At 37.2% G+C, this 16,305-nt stretch overlaps 1 pseudogene; it reads right to left on the reverse strand.

The window, feature by feature from the left end:
• Positions 1 to 8,261: 8,261 nt before the first annotated feature.
• Positions 8,262 to 9,609, reverse strand: LOC123477417 (annotated as a pseudogene).
• Between the last annotated feature and the right edge of the window lie 6,696 nt (positions 9,610 to 16,305).

Below are 16,305 nucleotides of genomic sequence, written 5' to 3' on the forward strand. Positions count from 1 at the left end.
TGCTTCACGGTTTCATTGATCAAGGAAGTTGCTATTTTCATGACATATTGCACATTAACTTGAGTTAATTTTTGTTCCGTTAGCATGTTTAGAACAAAATCTTCACCAAGGTATTATATATCAACATCTGGTTTTGCTAATTCAACATGTGTAGAAGCCCGTTCACAGTCTAAAAAATGGTTAACTTAACTTACCCGGGTAGGAAACAATACTGACCATTCTTAATCCGATGTTGATTTTAGGTCAGTTCACGTCGTAAATGCGTTATAAGTTACATGAGATTGGTCCATGGTTGGAAAAATATTGGAATGTGGTTTTTCAAAAACCAACTCAATTCTATCCTGGGCCATTCTTAGAAAGTTGAGTTTTAACGATGCATGTATCCCGCTACTAAACCAATGTCGATACAATTTCGAACCTTTGCTGTTGTTCGATATCGACTAGCCAATAATAATCCAATGTCCGAAACCCAAATTTCAACGATGTATATATCCCAATATTTATCCAATGTCAATACAATTTCGAATTTTTGCTGTTCGATATCGAAATGCCAATGGTGCCCCAAAGTCAGAAATTCAAGTTTAAACGATATATATATCCATATACTAATCCAATGTTAGTACAATTTAAAAATTTTGCTTTTGTTCGATATCAAAATGCCAATAGTACCCCAAAGTCAGAAACCCAAGTTTAAACGATATATATATCCATGTACAAATCCAATGTTGGTATAATTTCAAATTTTTGCTCTTGTTCGATATTGAAATGCCAATAGTACCCCAAAGTTAGAAACCCAAGTTTAAACAATATATAAATCCATATACAAATCCAATGTTGGTACAATTTCAAATTTTTGCTCTTGTTCGATATCGAAAGGTCAATAGTATTTCAAAGTAAAAATCCCAAGTTTAAACGATTTATGTATCAATATACTAATCCAATGTTGGTACAATTTCAAATTTTTGCTCTTGTTCGATATCGAAATGCCAATAGTATCCCAAAGTCAGAAACCGAAGTTTAAACGATTTATATATCCATATACTAATCCAATGTTGGTATAATTTCAATTTTTTTCTCTTGATCGATATCGATTAGCCAATTATAAGCCAATATTGGACAAACAAGATTAAACGATCTTTATACCACGATACCAACCCAATGTCGATGCGATACGAATTTTTGTTGTTGTTTAACGATAATATTATTGGTATGTATGTATATATGTATAGTTTTGGGGTAGAAGTCGGGGAACGGTAAAACCCTGTTTTTGGAACTGGTTTTTGGAACCGGGTTTAATTTTAGCGAGGAATTTTTAACATAGGTCCTACGATGTTACCTAGTCTCGTCATTCGATAACTGATATAAGTGCAGAATTCCATCATTGGCCGAGCATTGGCTTGCCAATAGAAAGCTTTTGTTTTTGTGCATGAATCCAAGCCTATACGAACATCGAATTAATTTTGGCGAATGTTGTTTCCTGCCCGGGTATACATCGAACAATAACATAAATTCGAAATTGTATCGACATTGGATTAGTATCGGAATATATAGATCATTTAATCTGTTTTTCCTAATTTTGGTTTAGTATTGTCAAATTGATATCGATCAACAGCAAAAATTCGAAATTGTTTCAACATTAGATTAGTATCGGGAGATAAACATCGATTTCTGACATTGGTTTACTGTTGGCTAATCAATATCGAACAAGAGCAAAAATCTGAAATTGTACCAAAATTGGATTAGTATATGGATATATAAATATCGTTTAAACTTGGGTTTCTGACTTTGGGGTACTATTGGCATTTCGATATCGAACAAGAGCAAAAATTTGAAATTGTAACAACATTGGATTTGTACATGGATATATATATCGTTTGAACTTGGGTTTTTGACTTTGGGGTACTATTGGAATTTCGATATCGAACAGCAGCTAAAATTTGGAATTGTACCAACCTTGGATTAGTATATGGATATATATATCGTTTAAACTTGAATTTCTGACTTTGGGGTACTATTGGCATTTCGATATCGAACAGCATCAAAAATTCGAAATTGTATTGACATTGGATAAATATTGGGATATATAAATCGTTGAAATTTGGGTTTTGGACATTGGATTATTATTAACTAGTCGATATCGAACAACAGCAAAGGTTCGAAATTGTATCGACATTGGTTTCGTAGCGGGATACATGCATCGTTAAAACTCAACTTTCTAAGAATGGCCCAGGATGGAATTGATTTGGTTTTTGGAAAACCACATTCCAATATTTTTCCAACCATGGACCAATCTCATGTAACTGATAACGCATTTACGATGTGAACCGACCTAAAATCAACATCGGATGAAGAAAACAGAATGGTCAGTATTGTTTCCTACCCGGGTGTGCTTTTTAAATTTGTTATTTTTAATTACATTTTTTGTTGTATTTTTTAAATGTTTGGTCTAAATTAACGATTAAACATGAAAATGAAATTATTGTTGTGTAAATTTGTATCTATAATCAGTAAAAATAATAGAACTGTAACCACGTACTAAATTTAAACTAACTTTGGTTTTCACTGGGAAATTTTTTCTAAGTTTTTAACCAAATTCCAGAATTACACCGGAAAACATATTATTTGATATGTATAGAAATAGCTAAGTGGATAAAGCGTCTGAAAGATGAAGTTATTGTACAGTGGTCTAGGGTTCAAATCCGGCACATCCGGCTAGGTTTGTCTTTACTTTATATTACGATGAGTAAAGCTATTGTTTTGTTTTAGGCTACTATTTAATTTTTGATGTTGGAATGTTGAATGTTGGTCCAATATTGTTTTACGCCATTATTGGCTGCATATCGAAATCGCACATCGGCCCGGGTCATTTCCAACTTGAGTCGCCAAACCTTGTCCATTTCTGTTATGCCACTACTGATAAAATTATAATGGATAAACACTGCTCGCCAATGTTCTACCAAAATACATTTATAACATTGGTTAGGTGTTCAATTTTTAACATCGATACAATGTTGTTTTTCGCTGTTATTGGCTGAAGATCAGAATCGCACATCGGCCCGGTTAATTTCCAACTTGAATCGCCAAACCTTGTCCATTTCTGTTATGCCAATATTGATAAATTAATCCCGGATCAACACTGCTTGCCGGTGTTCTACCAAAATACATGTGTAATATTGGTATACCAGAAATGGACAAGGTTTGGCGACTCAAGTTGGAAATGACCCGGGCCGATGTGCGATTCTGATCCTGAACCAATGGCCGATTCTGTATCGGCAACAACATTGGACATAGATAAAATTCCTACCCGGGTTAACTTACACTAACTTACCAATTTCAATAGCTAAGTCGTTACATATATCTGTTGCTGTCAACGTTTCAGTGACTTTGGATAGTTCAATCACAGGCACATAAAAAAAACTAGGGTGGAATGTTTGTAAATGACGATACAATCCACCGAACGATTTGAAGTTGGTCAAGTGAAAACAGTCATTGCTAAATAAACAAGGACTTGTGAAGTTTTCATCTTGTCTTTGATACACGTTTAGATGACTCAACATTTTTCAACCGGAATTTGTCACGGTATTACATCTTGCTATTTTGCAACTGTAAGAATCGAGTGTAGTTGCCTGAGTTTTTCTTTTTTTTTAAGTGACTGCATATTGGAGCAGTATATTTTGTAACGAATATCAAGATATTTAAAACAACATTAATTTTTTTTAAATTCGCAGAAGGAACATTGAATCCTTAGAAAACATGATGGAGCTTGGTAGCCAACAATTATCTCTATCTCTAAAGGTACGCAAACAAGTATGGTTCACACTCTGCCATCTGGTTTTATGTTAAATGGCAACAAGGCTAACAGAATGGAGGCTTTGACTTTTTGATATCTCATTCAGAGATCTGCGCGAGCAAAGATTTTCTTGCTCAAACAAACAAAAACAATTGCAAATTTTTGTTTGTTTGCTCGATTAATTGAGAATTATTTGAACAATTTGCCAAACAATTTTCTCGTCCAAAATTGTTCATAAACAAATAAAATTGTTTGAACAATACAGTTTGTTTGAGCAAAATTTATTGTTTGAACAAAAACCCTTTAAAAAAATTTCGGCAACGCAGACAACGCTCCAATAAAAAAAACGGTTACATTTTCTTGGATAACAACAGAGATCCAAGAAACAATTAAACAAAAGGTTTGACTTTCTTTTTTAAACGTTACAGGCTCGAAAACATTTGATTTCCTTATTGACTGGATGTCAAAGACTTAGAATAATAGTAAAAGTAATCACAGTTAACATTGATTTTTGATTAGAATTTACAGGTGTTTACTTTTTTTTGGCGGCAGAATTTGCACTGAGAAAGATTAATTTGTCCACATTTTGTTGATCCAAACGCTGGCGTTGTTGAGTGACAACATTTCCTCCGGTACTAAAGACTCTTTCAGACGGTGCCGAGGTAGCAAGTATCCCTAATATTTGTCTGGCGTATATTGCAAGAAGCGGAAAATCGTATTGACGCCCCTTCCACCAAGACAAGATATCTAGCTCGTCCATTTCATCGGCAGATAATCTTGGAATGGCGAGGAAGTTTTGCATTTCAGCCTTCAGAAGCTCTTCTCGGGTTCCATTTGTAGCAGGTTCCGCATCCAAGACGATGCCGTACAAGGCCGATATTTTGATTTTTTGCTAGATGAATGATGGCGCTGTCGTATTTGTTGTCCGCATTGAGTTTTCTGTTGGTGTCGAACTTTGCTTGACTGGTTACTGTCACTGAGAAACATGTTGCGCTAGTTATCATTTCCTTGGAAACTTGGAAACTTTTGAAATTTTTTTTTTATTGTTTGAACAAAACCAAACAAACAATGGAAAAATTGTTTGAAATTGTTTGACTTTTGTTCAAACAAACCCAAGCAAGAAAAAAAAATTATTTATTTACTCGAGCAAAAATTTACTTGATTAATCGAAAATTGCTTGAACAAAATTTGCTTGTGCACATCTCTGATCTCATTGTGCACTAGACTATACAGCAACGAGAATGGCGTCTCTGAATAAGCTACAGAAACGGTGTGTATTTGTAGAAGTAATCGATGGTAGAGCTAATGCCCCATACGAAATTATTTTAGAAAATAGCCTAACTGAAAAAAGTGACTTACAGCAATGTAAAGAACGTATGGTGGCAAAAAAAAGTGTTAACTAGTGTATTTCAATCAGGGAATTGTAGTTTTGAAAGATTGAGTGAGTTCCGAGTGGGTAAATGGGTTGCAATCAACGATGAGTCACCCATAAAACATTTAGCTGAAGTGCGCTGTTTCGTGTCGAAAATGTCACAACTAATTTTTGAAGATACTCTAGTTTCCTTCACTTGTGAATCACAGTCGTCACAAGATTTTGAAAGGGTACTCAACTCAACTCCCATTCAGAACAAAAATTCTTCACGAACAAGACATCCTTTTTTGGAAGATTCAAATTCAGGTATGCACAATGTATTATTTTACAGAAAATCTTCACTAAACTTTTTTTACGATTTACTTCCATAGTGTAAGCTATTAATATTTTAACTTACTATTTCATTGTCGTTTCTTGAATAGTATATTTGCAGTAGCACAAAAAATTGGGGAACAACTCTTTAGGAACTGAAATGTAGGGCTCGGCCCCGATCGTTTTCGATCGGGGTGAACTGCGGTTTGTCGGGCAAAAATCACCAAACAGTCGGTTCGGTTTAGCCGTTTTTTTACTTCGTTGCGGTTCTCGGTTTGGAATTCGGTAAAACCGGTGTGAACCGCCACCATCTTGAAAATTTTTTGAAAATTTGGCGGAAATTTCAAATCAACCAATCAAATCGCGTAGAGCGTAAAGTGGCGCCAATGGTTGCCAGGTGGGACCTGAGTTGAACTTTGAACTTTGACTAATTGACTTAATTGAGTCAGCTCAGGCTGTCAGGCATTGCTGTTATGCTGAATGCTGTATACTGTATAGTCACATTCGCACCACAAGTTGTTTGAGTTTGACTGAGAATTGAATTGCACGATGGCAAGTAAACGAGGATCAAAATCCAGCAAAAGTTTGGAGTCTTCAGCTTCAGGAGCGAAAAAACGAACAAGTTCGACTTTATCAAGCATCAATGGTGAAACTGAAATCTTGTTTGACATTAGTGATGATGAACAATCAATTTCATGAACGTCTACTCCTGTCCGTAAGTATTAATACAATCATATGAATTAAATTGTTTGTATCTAATTAAAATTAACTATTTACAAAAGGCACAGAGACACATACAATTTTTCCACTCTGTAGTGCTGGTAAGGGAAACGATGTAGAAAGTCTGTCAGAATCAGGGAAAGATAGTCCTAGCTCGACCTTGAATTCTAAATATATATGGTTATATGTTATATGGTTATATAAATATATATATGGTTAACGCTCATGGTTGAAAGCCAGTTTGATCAACGAAATTGATTCACGTTCCCACAATCTGACTGAATTCGATATTGAAAACATTGACGAATGATGATTCAGAAAATTGTTGTAATGATGTGGACAAAAATACAAATGGTTTTTCACATAATTTACGACTTATACTGTTGTGTAAACTGAGTAAAACTTGTTGTGTAAACTTGTGTAAACTGTCTAAAACCGCGGTTCTTAGTTCTTAGTTTTAGGAAAAACCGCGGTGTGACCCGTAAGAACCGCGGTGTGACCCAACAAACCGCGGAAACCGTGGTGCGATCGGTTCCCAAAAATTGATAAACCGAACCGCAACGGTTTGGCTTTAAAAAAAAAGGAACCACGCGGTTCGGCCAAAATCGTACCCAATCGTCGCGGGGCCGAGCCCTACTAAATTGTGAAAGAGGTCTCTCTCTATTTTCTATAGAACAAAAAGTTTTTATACGGGGTTCGTGAAGGTTGAACTACAAGAAAATCAAGTTGAAACGTTTGAAGGGTAAATCAGTCTGTAAGACGTCTAAGGAAGAAATTACATAGAAAAGAGGGGCGTATAAGAATTAATGTTACGTAAGAATAAAGGGTAGGGAAAAATAAGGAAAATAATAAAGAATAAATTGTTTTGGGTCTGTACATAGCTATCCGGTTCCAAAAGATTGCGTCTCACAATCAATCAAGGTCAAATTTGGAACGGAATAGAAAGTGAGTCAAAACAAAGAAAACAACATTAATTAATTCAACAGAACAGCTGCTTCTCGATGCGCTTGTCTTAGTGCGTCCCGGTGGAATTTGTTCCATGGAGGCTCTCCTTGTAGAAAAGAGGCTTTTGGGGCAAAAAAACTCCGGGGCGGGTTGTTGATTAGAGTCGGGTATGTTTACAATAGTAATGGGCGGGGATGGATTTGAGGAATTTTATAACGCGTGGTGGTCTACTTCTATATCATTATCATATGTTTTGGTGAAGCAAGTGAAAGGGTTACAAGAACTTAGAAAAGAACAACAAGGTATGTTTCTTGCAATAAGGGAACCTACTCCACATAAATGAAAGAAAATGAATCCGATAAATCCCATCCCTAGAAAACTACAAATGCTACTTGACCAACTAAGAATCTTAGACAACAGGGAAATGTTTTTTTCTTTTTGGAGTGAGGAAAGAAGAGTGCTCATGTGAAAAGGATTTCCAAGGTCGATGCTATGTTCTTCTTTAGCAGCAGCAATTATCTCGGCGATTACAGCTGCGGTGCTCATCGGGTGGGGGGTTAGCACGGGGTGTAAACTTAGTGCGAGTAGCTTATCAATTTCATACGGCAAAGTGTTGATCAAACTATGTCCTTGGATTATTACACCGGGGACGATTGGATGCCAAGAACTGTTTTTGTAGAAATGTGCTCGGCCGTTAATGTTGACGAAATTTGTGTCTAAAGTGTAATCGCCGAGTTTGGGTTGAGGACCACAGCTTGTGATTTCAGTGGTGATCGTTGAATTTTTCGTGGAGCATTGATAGACGCTGATCGATTCACCAGTGGCTATCAATTTGCTACATGTGGGTAAATTAAGGTAACTGGCAGCAAGCCATCCACTGTGTTGTGCGGTGGCGATAGCAGTTTTGTGTGCCAGTACCAGATTTTCACATTGTAGAGCTCGAATTTCTCGAGCCACTCCATTCATTCCATCGGTAGTTCGGTCTCGTGCGTATTGAGAATGTGCCGCTCCGCTGATTTCAGCCCGGATAATGTCAGCAATTTTTTCGATGTCTTCTTCCAGTGGTTTACTCAGATGAGCATTGGTATCAGTTAAAGAATGTAAACGTAAAATATCTTTGTCCATTCCGATTACTTGTTTGTAACTTTTTTCTGATGAATTACAACATTTCTTGTTAGTTGTATTGTAAACAAAGTCAAGTTGTTGTTCGACGTCACGAATTCTTTCTATTCTACTGTTGTTAGTCAGGTAACGTTGAGCGATACCTGTTTCCACAAGCCTTAGTTTGCACTGTTGAACTTCTCTTAACGATTCTTTCCAGACAATGGTCACTAGGTTGTGAGAAACGGATCCGTTGATCCCTCCCGGTATATCGCCAATGGGTGAACTTATCGTACAGTTAGTGCACAGAGTTTCTAAAGTAACTTCTTCTAATCGACAGTTGATCAGCTGATCAGCTGTGACTTGAAGCCAGCTACCCTGCACATTTGGAATACGTTCAAACGACCACTTATTGTTTCCTAAGTAGTCCATGCTTTTGCCATGGCACAATCGGGAATCTTGCATCAATTCACATTCATGTGCATTGACTTCTATTGGCACTCTTGATTGACTCGGAGTTTGCCAACCCCAGAAGTCAGTATAGATGTGTTTCTTTTCCAGCCACATGGTACAAGAATGGTCAACAAAACGGATGATTTGGGGAAGAGTAGAATAGACATCATAATATAACGGAATAGCGGGATGGGGGCTTATTTGATAATCACAGTCATCGCTAGTGAATTTTAGGAACCCTTTTGGCTGAGAAGCCGTACAATTACGAATAGTGATGTTAAGAGCATGGAGGCGACAGAAAAACGGTATGATGAGGAGAGGTAGAAGACATAATCTATGAGAAAAGTAATTTCAAAATCAATTTCAGGGATCCATTCTATGAATCATTAAGATTACTAATACAAATTATTATTATTTTTTTTAACAGAGTGCTTTAAGTGATATTGTTCATCTATTACTAAAAGTTACAGAAATACGTTAATACGCAATATTTAGAATTTAAACACGGCTTAAAGATAGTTTAAGTGATTCAAACGTGATTTAAAAAAAAATATACAGCATTACAATTTCAGAATTTGACAACTGGTTTTAAAAGATTCCGAGGACGTAAACCAAGGCGACGCTCTGGTTGTATGGTTAAGGTTGGCGTCTCTGGAATCGGGTTGGAAGGTAATGAAATTGTTGGTGAACTTATCATTAAATTTGGAGTAGGAGGAATTGTGGGTGGGGTTCTCATCAAATTTTGAGTAGGAGTTTCTTTTTCACAAGGAATTTGTTCTAACTCAGATTGAAGGTTTGTTTCTAGGGGTAGAGGAAAAGTTTCGAGTTCATCTGCGGTTTCTTGTACGAATTTTTTGGTCTGTTTCTCAATTCCTACGTCTAAAAAGTCGACCCCGGGTTCGTCCTTCCAGATCATTGACTCAAATAGGGGTTTTATTCGATTCACATGTATAAGCTGAGTTTGTTTTCCTACGTCTTGTTGTATTTCCACAGTACTATTGTTACTTACTTTCAAAATTCGAAAAGGGCCTATAAAACGTTGAATGAGTTTTTTACTAATTCCCGCCAAGGGCGTTCGCATATCCAGTAAAGCTTTATCTCCTACGTTAAATTTTTTCTCTTTTACGCGTTTATCGTACTGGGCTTTTTGTTGTTCACGAGCTTGGGAAAGATTGATTTTGACAAGCTGAAAGGCTTCGTGTAAGCGTTTCATAATTTTACTTTTATAGTCTGAGGGAGTAACTATTACTGGGGGAAGAGGGCGGAGGAATTGATCAATCGGCATGACTGGATCACGACCGTGATTTAGAAAATATGGAATCTCAAGTGTTGACGATTGGACAGAATTATTATAAGCGAAAACAACGGGGCCTAAAATATCCTCCCACCGCTCGAATCCATTCTCCAAATATTTCCAAATATCATTTAAACAACAGTTTTGTTTAATCGCTCTGTTTGCCCATTAGTCTGAGAGTGATACGCAGTTGTTTTCATGCGTTTATTGTTTAAAGCTTTATAAAGCGCAGAAATAATTCAGAAGTAAAATTACTGCCTCGATCTGTAATTATTGCTTTCAGGGGACCATGATGTAAAATAATTCGTTCTACTAAGACTTTACTAGTACTGAGGGCGGTACAGTTGGTAAGAGGAATGACTTCTATCCATTTAGAAAAGTAATTCGTGATTACTAATATATAATTGTTTCCTTGAAGTGAATGAGGTTTGATTGGACCTAGAAAATCTAAGCCCAATACTTCAAAAGGTCTTGTAGCGAGGTCTAACGGGTTGAGATAGGCTTTCGTACTGTGCACTCGACGTCCCAGCGCACAAGGTTCACAAGAAGTGCAATATTCCTTAACATCCCGTAACATGGTAGGCCAATAGTATTTGTCCCTGCGACGAAAGAATGTTCGCCTAGTTGCCATATGTCCTGACAATGGGGAATCATGGTATTCTTGTAAAAGTTGCTTTCTCAGAGAACGTGGAACAACCACTTGACACTGTTCAAAGTTTCTTCTTTTCTCTGACGTAGGTTCGTAGTGTTTACATAAAAGACCATTTTCAACAAAGAAATAATCTATTTCACTGACTCAAGAAGGCATCGGGCCATCTTCTTTTTTCCAAGGTTCATTTTGTTCCAAAAACGTAACGATTGCTTTGCACAGAGAGGGTTTCTGCTGTTCTTGACACATTACGTTGTTGTCTGCAGGAATGAAAGATGCTAGATTCATCGGTATTCTTGAAAGAAAATCAGCATTCTCGTGTACTCGACCTGGTCGGTACTGAACACTGAACTTCATTTTAGATAACAAAATCACCCATCTACCTAGTCGCCCTGTTTCGTCTTTAAAAGTCTGCAACCATTGAAGAGGCCTGTGATCGCTTACAATAACAAAAGGTTGATCTTGTAAGTAATGTCGGAAACGTTTTATCCCAAACACTACTGCTGCGGCCTCTTTTTCTATTGTCGAATACTTGATTTCCCCTTTATTAAGATGTCTGCTTGCATAGGCTATTGGTTGGTCCTTTCCGTCTTTCATCTGAGAGAGGACGGCTCCTAAGCCATAGTTACTTGCGTCCGTGTAAATCAGAAATTACTTCGAAAAATCCGGGTATATCAAGATAGGTTCTGATATTAAAAATTGTCACAAGTACTCAAAAGCTGCAATTTCATCTGTTTTCCAAGTTACACTATCAATAGGTTTTCCTTTAGTCTATGATAACAAGGGGTGGGCGACGGTAGAGAAATTTTTTACAAATCGTCTGTAGTAACTGCCTAGTCCCAAAAAAGATTGAAATTCTTTTACTGTACCAGGTCTTTTGTAATTCAACAGGGTTTCAATTTTAGCAGGGTCTGGTTTTATTCCTTCAGCCGTGATTTCGTACAAATTGTCATCGACTATGAAGGCTGTTTTTTCTTTGGATTCCTCCTCGAGCTCAATTTGCCAATATCCGGAGGCAAGATCTAATGTGGAAAAATACCTCTGTCCCACCAGTAAATCTAAAACGTCGTCAATACGAGGTAAAAGGAAAGAATCTTTTTTGTAATTGCATTTAATTTTCTAAAATCTACACAGAAACGGACATCCCCTGTTTTCTTACTTACTAATACTATCGTGACTGCCCACAAGGACATTGAATAACGAATTATTTTATTTTGTATCAGTTTCTAGATTATATTTTTAGCTATTTCTTTTTGTTTTGGAGACGTGCGATATGCCCTTTGACGAATAGGACCTTGTCCTTGTGTGTCAATGACATGTTTTACTAAAGTAGTATGGCCTAACTCAGTTGTTTTAAAAGCAAAACTGTTATAATTATTTATTATTAATCTACGCAAATTCTCTTTGTTTTTTTCATCTATGTCTGTAAGAGCCGACTCAACTGCTGCTGTGTTGTTTGGATCTGAATCTACGCTAATTGAAGCCATTGTTTCAACAGGCTTTCTTGAAGGTCTGGAAATACAAAGGGTTCCTAACACTGTAAGGCGAGGTAGAAATATGGTTTTAACGGTTCCATTAACAGCCACCACATGGAGCGAACGATTATATGTCGTAGAGATGTAGGGTTCCAAGCTAAGCCCGGACGGAATATTACAGCATCTAACAAAATGACAAGTATTGAGAGGGTTGAAAGGGTGAGTTTCCTCTTCTCTAGTCTCTAGGAGACTAGTGGAATTTGGAGGAATTCTCAAAGATTTGCTAATCAAAAAAGGAATTTTCTGTTTCCTGGAAGTGATCAATTTCCGGGACTCGGTAGATGGACTTGTTTTTTCCGTTATAGATAAACTGATGTTTCCAAAGTGCATCGCGCCCTAGAACGCAATCTTCAACAATTCCATTTACGACGATGAATTTCTGCCTAAGTGCTTGGCGTGGCGTTTCTTCTGCCACAAAAAAGTTAACGGTGATTGTGCCTTCCGTGACGAGGCGCCTGTCATTTATGCTGAAAAGATCCACATCTACCTCTTTAGTGAAATTAATTAATTCCTTTCCTTCTTTAAGCTTATGAAAAAATGTGCTACTAATAACGCTTCCCTCGGCTCCAGTGTCAAACAGCGCCTTCACAATAGAATTTCCTATTTTTTTATTCTTATCCTAGGAACTGTAGATTTTACTGCTAAACTATTTAGACAAGTGGAGTGGACGCTAACTGTGATTGAGGAGTTTGAGTATTCATACTTGACTGTGAATGATTAACCGCCGGAAAAGTGATTGTTGTGGTACCAGGGGTCGATTTAGGACAATATAAAGGAATCTGATCACCTTGCGTGTGGATTTCCGCTCTTTCAATTTTGATGGGTACGCTGTTTTTAGAAGTTTCCTCCTCAGTTTCGAGTGTCACTAAAGATTGGGGCACTAAGTCTGATTCTGACCTACTTTGTTGTTCTCCCGAGTGCACTGATTCATACTCTGAATCAGTACTTTCTTAGTATGACCTTAGTCCACAGTGCTTAAAGAGTTCAATTGGTGTCAAAATTGTGGGCTCGGTTAAGAGTAATGCTCTTAAGGCTGTTTCTACTTCTTTGTTTGTTAACTCTACTTTTTTTTTACTTCGAAGTAAATACTGCAATTCAAAAATAAGATCGTCAACAGGAATTTCCGTTATTCTCGTATTTCCGTATTGCTGATAAAACCATGCCCGATCTTGGTTCTCTTCATTTATTAGTTCTAGGTTTTGGAAATCTATAGAGATATCTCCTGTGTTTTCTACCCTATCTGTGGTTTTTTCAAGGTCCGTAATTGCCCAAGCCTGTTGTAGAAGTTGATTTTATGATAGTAATTCTCTTGTCTCCTCGCCTATCAGGGGTTCGACTACGGTTTCGTCTTGTGACGATACTTGCATATTAAGTACTTCGTTCCACTGATCATCATTTCTCAATTCTTTAATTTCATTGGAATCAGGAAGATCAATATCGGATTGATGTGGGCTATCACTATCTAGTTCGACACCTAGATTTTCGTTATTTCTCAAAATTGACGTCGACCCGCCTCCTGTTCTTAAAGGAGTGAACCTTTCACGTAGGGGAGGGTGGGGCTAGTAGGTAAATTTTTTTAAATTTCTTCTCTGGTTTCTTTAGTTTTCATATTTTGACATTTTAAAAAATTGTAAAAGAAAGCTCAGATAACCAGCTTTCTCGTGCTATTTTTTAATTTGATCTACGTTGAAGAATTCATATCGAAATCAACGTTCAAAAAGCTAAAAAAAATTTGCCTACATGCCCCACTAACGGGGTAAGTTGGCCCCATGTATTTCAAATACGGATTCAGTGAAATTTTGATGTTGTAAACAAACTAGAATAACATTACAATAAACAAAAATCCTATAGTTATTTTAGAGTGGGAAACCCAGAAATAAGTTGTGATAACTTACATAAAGACTAATAGCCTTAAATGCAAAAAATAAAAAAATAATATACATAATTCAGGCAAACATTTCACAGGTGAACATCGTATAAAGTGAAACACCTAAAATGTGCCAAATTTTGGCCTCTAATGCATACCACTGTTCACCATAAGTTATATCTAGCAAAAATTCGACTTACAATTCCCTGACATTTTGACAGGCCATGTACAGTATCCTGCACAAAAATCCGAACACCGATCTAATTTTTTAAAGCCACCTACTGGTGGGGTAAAGGGGTTTTTTTTGTTTGTTTTTCTTTAAGAGGGAGGGTAGACGGGGTGATGGACACATAGGGCAGGGTTGGGTAAGTCTAGACATTTTTTTTATGCCTTAAGGTATTACGCTTTAAGGCAAGTAACAGGTCGGGACATTTTTGCAACCCCCAGGGTGGTGTGTTTTTTAAACGACAGTTGGAAATGTTGGACTTAAGCTGTGTTATATTCTATACCCAAATAAATTAGATAGCTGCCTGTGCACAATGTTGTCAATAACGATGGCATATATATTGCTCGATAAAACATTTTTTCATATATAATCGAGAATTTCTCGTAAGGTATCCTCAATTATTTAACAGCTCATCTGGAATCGAACACCGATCTCCAGCATCACACTCAGAAACGCTACAACTACACCATTGACAACGACGTAAATGTTCACAGGCAGCTGAAACATAAGCTAAATTGTTTCGGTAAGAAACATTACTAAGCCCAAGCCCTAAATTTCCAACTGTCGTTTAAAAAAAAACACCACCCTGGGGGTTGCAAAAATGTCCCGACCTGTAACTTGCCTTAAAGCGTAATACTTTAAGGCACTTTTTTTTAATGTCTAGACTTACGCAACCCTGCCCTGACGTGTCCATCACCCCGTCTACCCTCCCCCTTAAAGAAAAACAAACAAAAAACCCACTACCTTGCCAATAGGTGGCTTAAAAAAATTAAATCGGTGTTCGGATTTTTGTGCAGGATACTGTACAGTATCCTGCACAAAAAGGTGAACACCGATTTGTTTTGAAAAAGCCATCTCTGGGTAGAAAATATTAATAGTTTACCTTTTTAAGGACAAGTAGGGCGGTTTTGGCGCAAAATCATCATAAGTTGGGTAATGTCAGTCCAGACACTTTTTTTCTCCTAGGTATTAAATGTCTGGAAAAAAGTGTAGACTGTATCATCGGTAGACTCCCCTACCCCCCGGCTAAGTAGAACTATTTTTGCAATACAAAATAGAGTCTTTCCATTACTTTTTATTGTCATTATCGGGTCGGGTAATCGGGTAGCATATGGAAACACAAAATTATTTTATCAGTATGCTAGCTGTTAGTTAGCAAATTGTTAGTGGCTTGTTGGATACGTTTCCGTCAGCGACTCGGGATATCCGCGTTCTAGACTTGGATGAGATTATTGTTTATAAAATAATTGCGATCATGAAAAAAATGTAATTGTTTACGAATTAAATAATCATTAATCGTATATAAATACTTTTTCAAAATTTTTAATATTATATATCTCATCAAAATTTTATATAATTATATTCATCAGTTAGATTTGCTCTTGATACTTTTAACGCTAACAAGCTTTGAACGCGGAACTCCCGGAATTTTTGGTCGGCCGCTGCCCCCGGCACAAGTTAGTAAGCATCTTGTAGGCCCAATTTAACTAACCAGTCGTCGCGGCGCAATAAGTATTTCACTCTGTCCAACCCCTCCGTCTTAAGATGCTCATAACGTACAAACAAGTTTTATCTTTTCAGATTTATTATCGGCCGGTACTTGTCCCTACCCTTATTCTTTATAACGAATTTGTGCCTTAATAACCATCGTCAACCGGAGAGACAACCTTCGTAATAGCCCCTTTCTCCAACATACTCTTTACCTCTGCATCACACAGGGCCAAGTGCTCCTCACTCATGGACTCATGGTACACAACCGAGGCACGTAAGACTGAACAGGTGGGAACGTTAAATCAATCAAATAACCGTATTAACAACATTTAGAATCCATGGGCCTTCCTTTATTGACTGCCATGCACTTGCAAAAAAGAATAAGGCGGCCGCCAATGGTGCCTCACTCATGGACTCATGATACACAACCGAGGCACGCAAGACTGAACAGGTGGGAACGTTAAATCAATCAAATAACCGTATTAACAACATTTAGAATCCATGGGCCTTACTTTATTGAATGCCATGCACTTGCAAAAAAGAATAAGGC

The sequence above is a fragment of the Daphnia magna genome, unplaced genomic scaffold (genome assembly GCF_020631705.1).
Source record: "Daphnia magna isolate NIES unplaced genomic scaffold, ASM2063170v1.1 Dm_contigs021, whole genome shotgun sequence".
In the NCBI taxonomy this organism is placed as follows: Eukaryota; Metazoa; Arthropoda; class Branchiopoda; order Diplostraca; family Daphniidae; genus Daphnia; species Daphnia magna.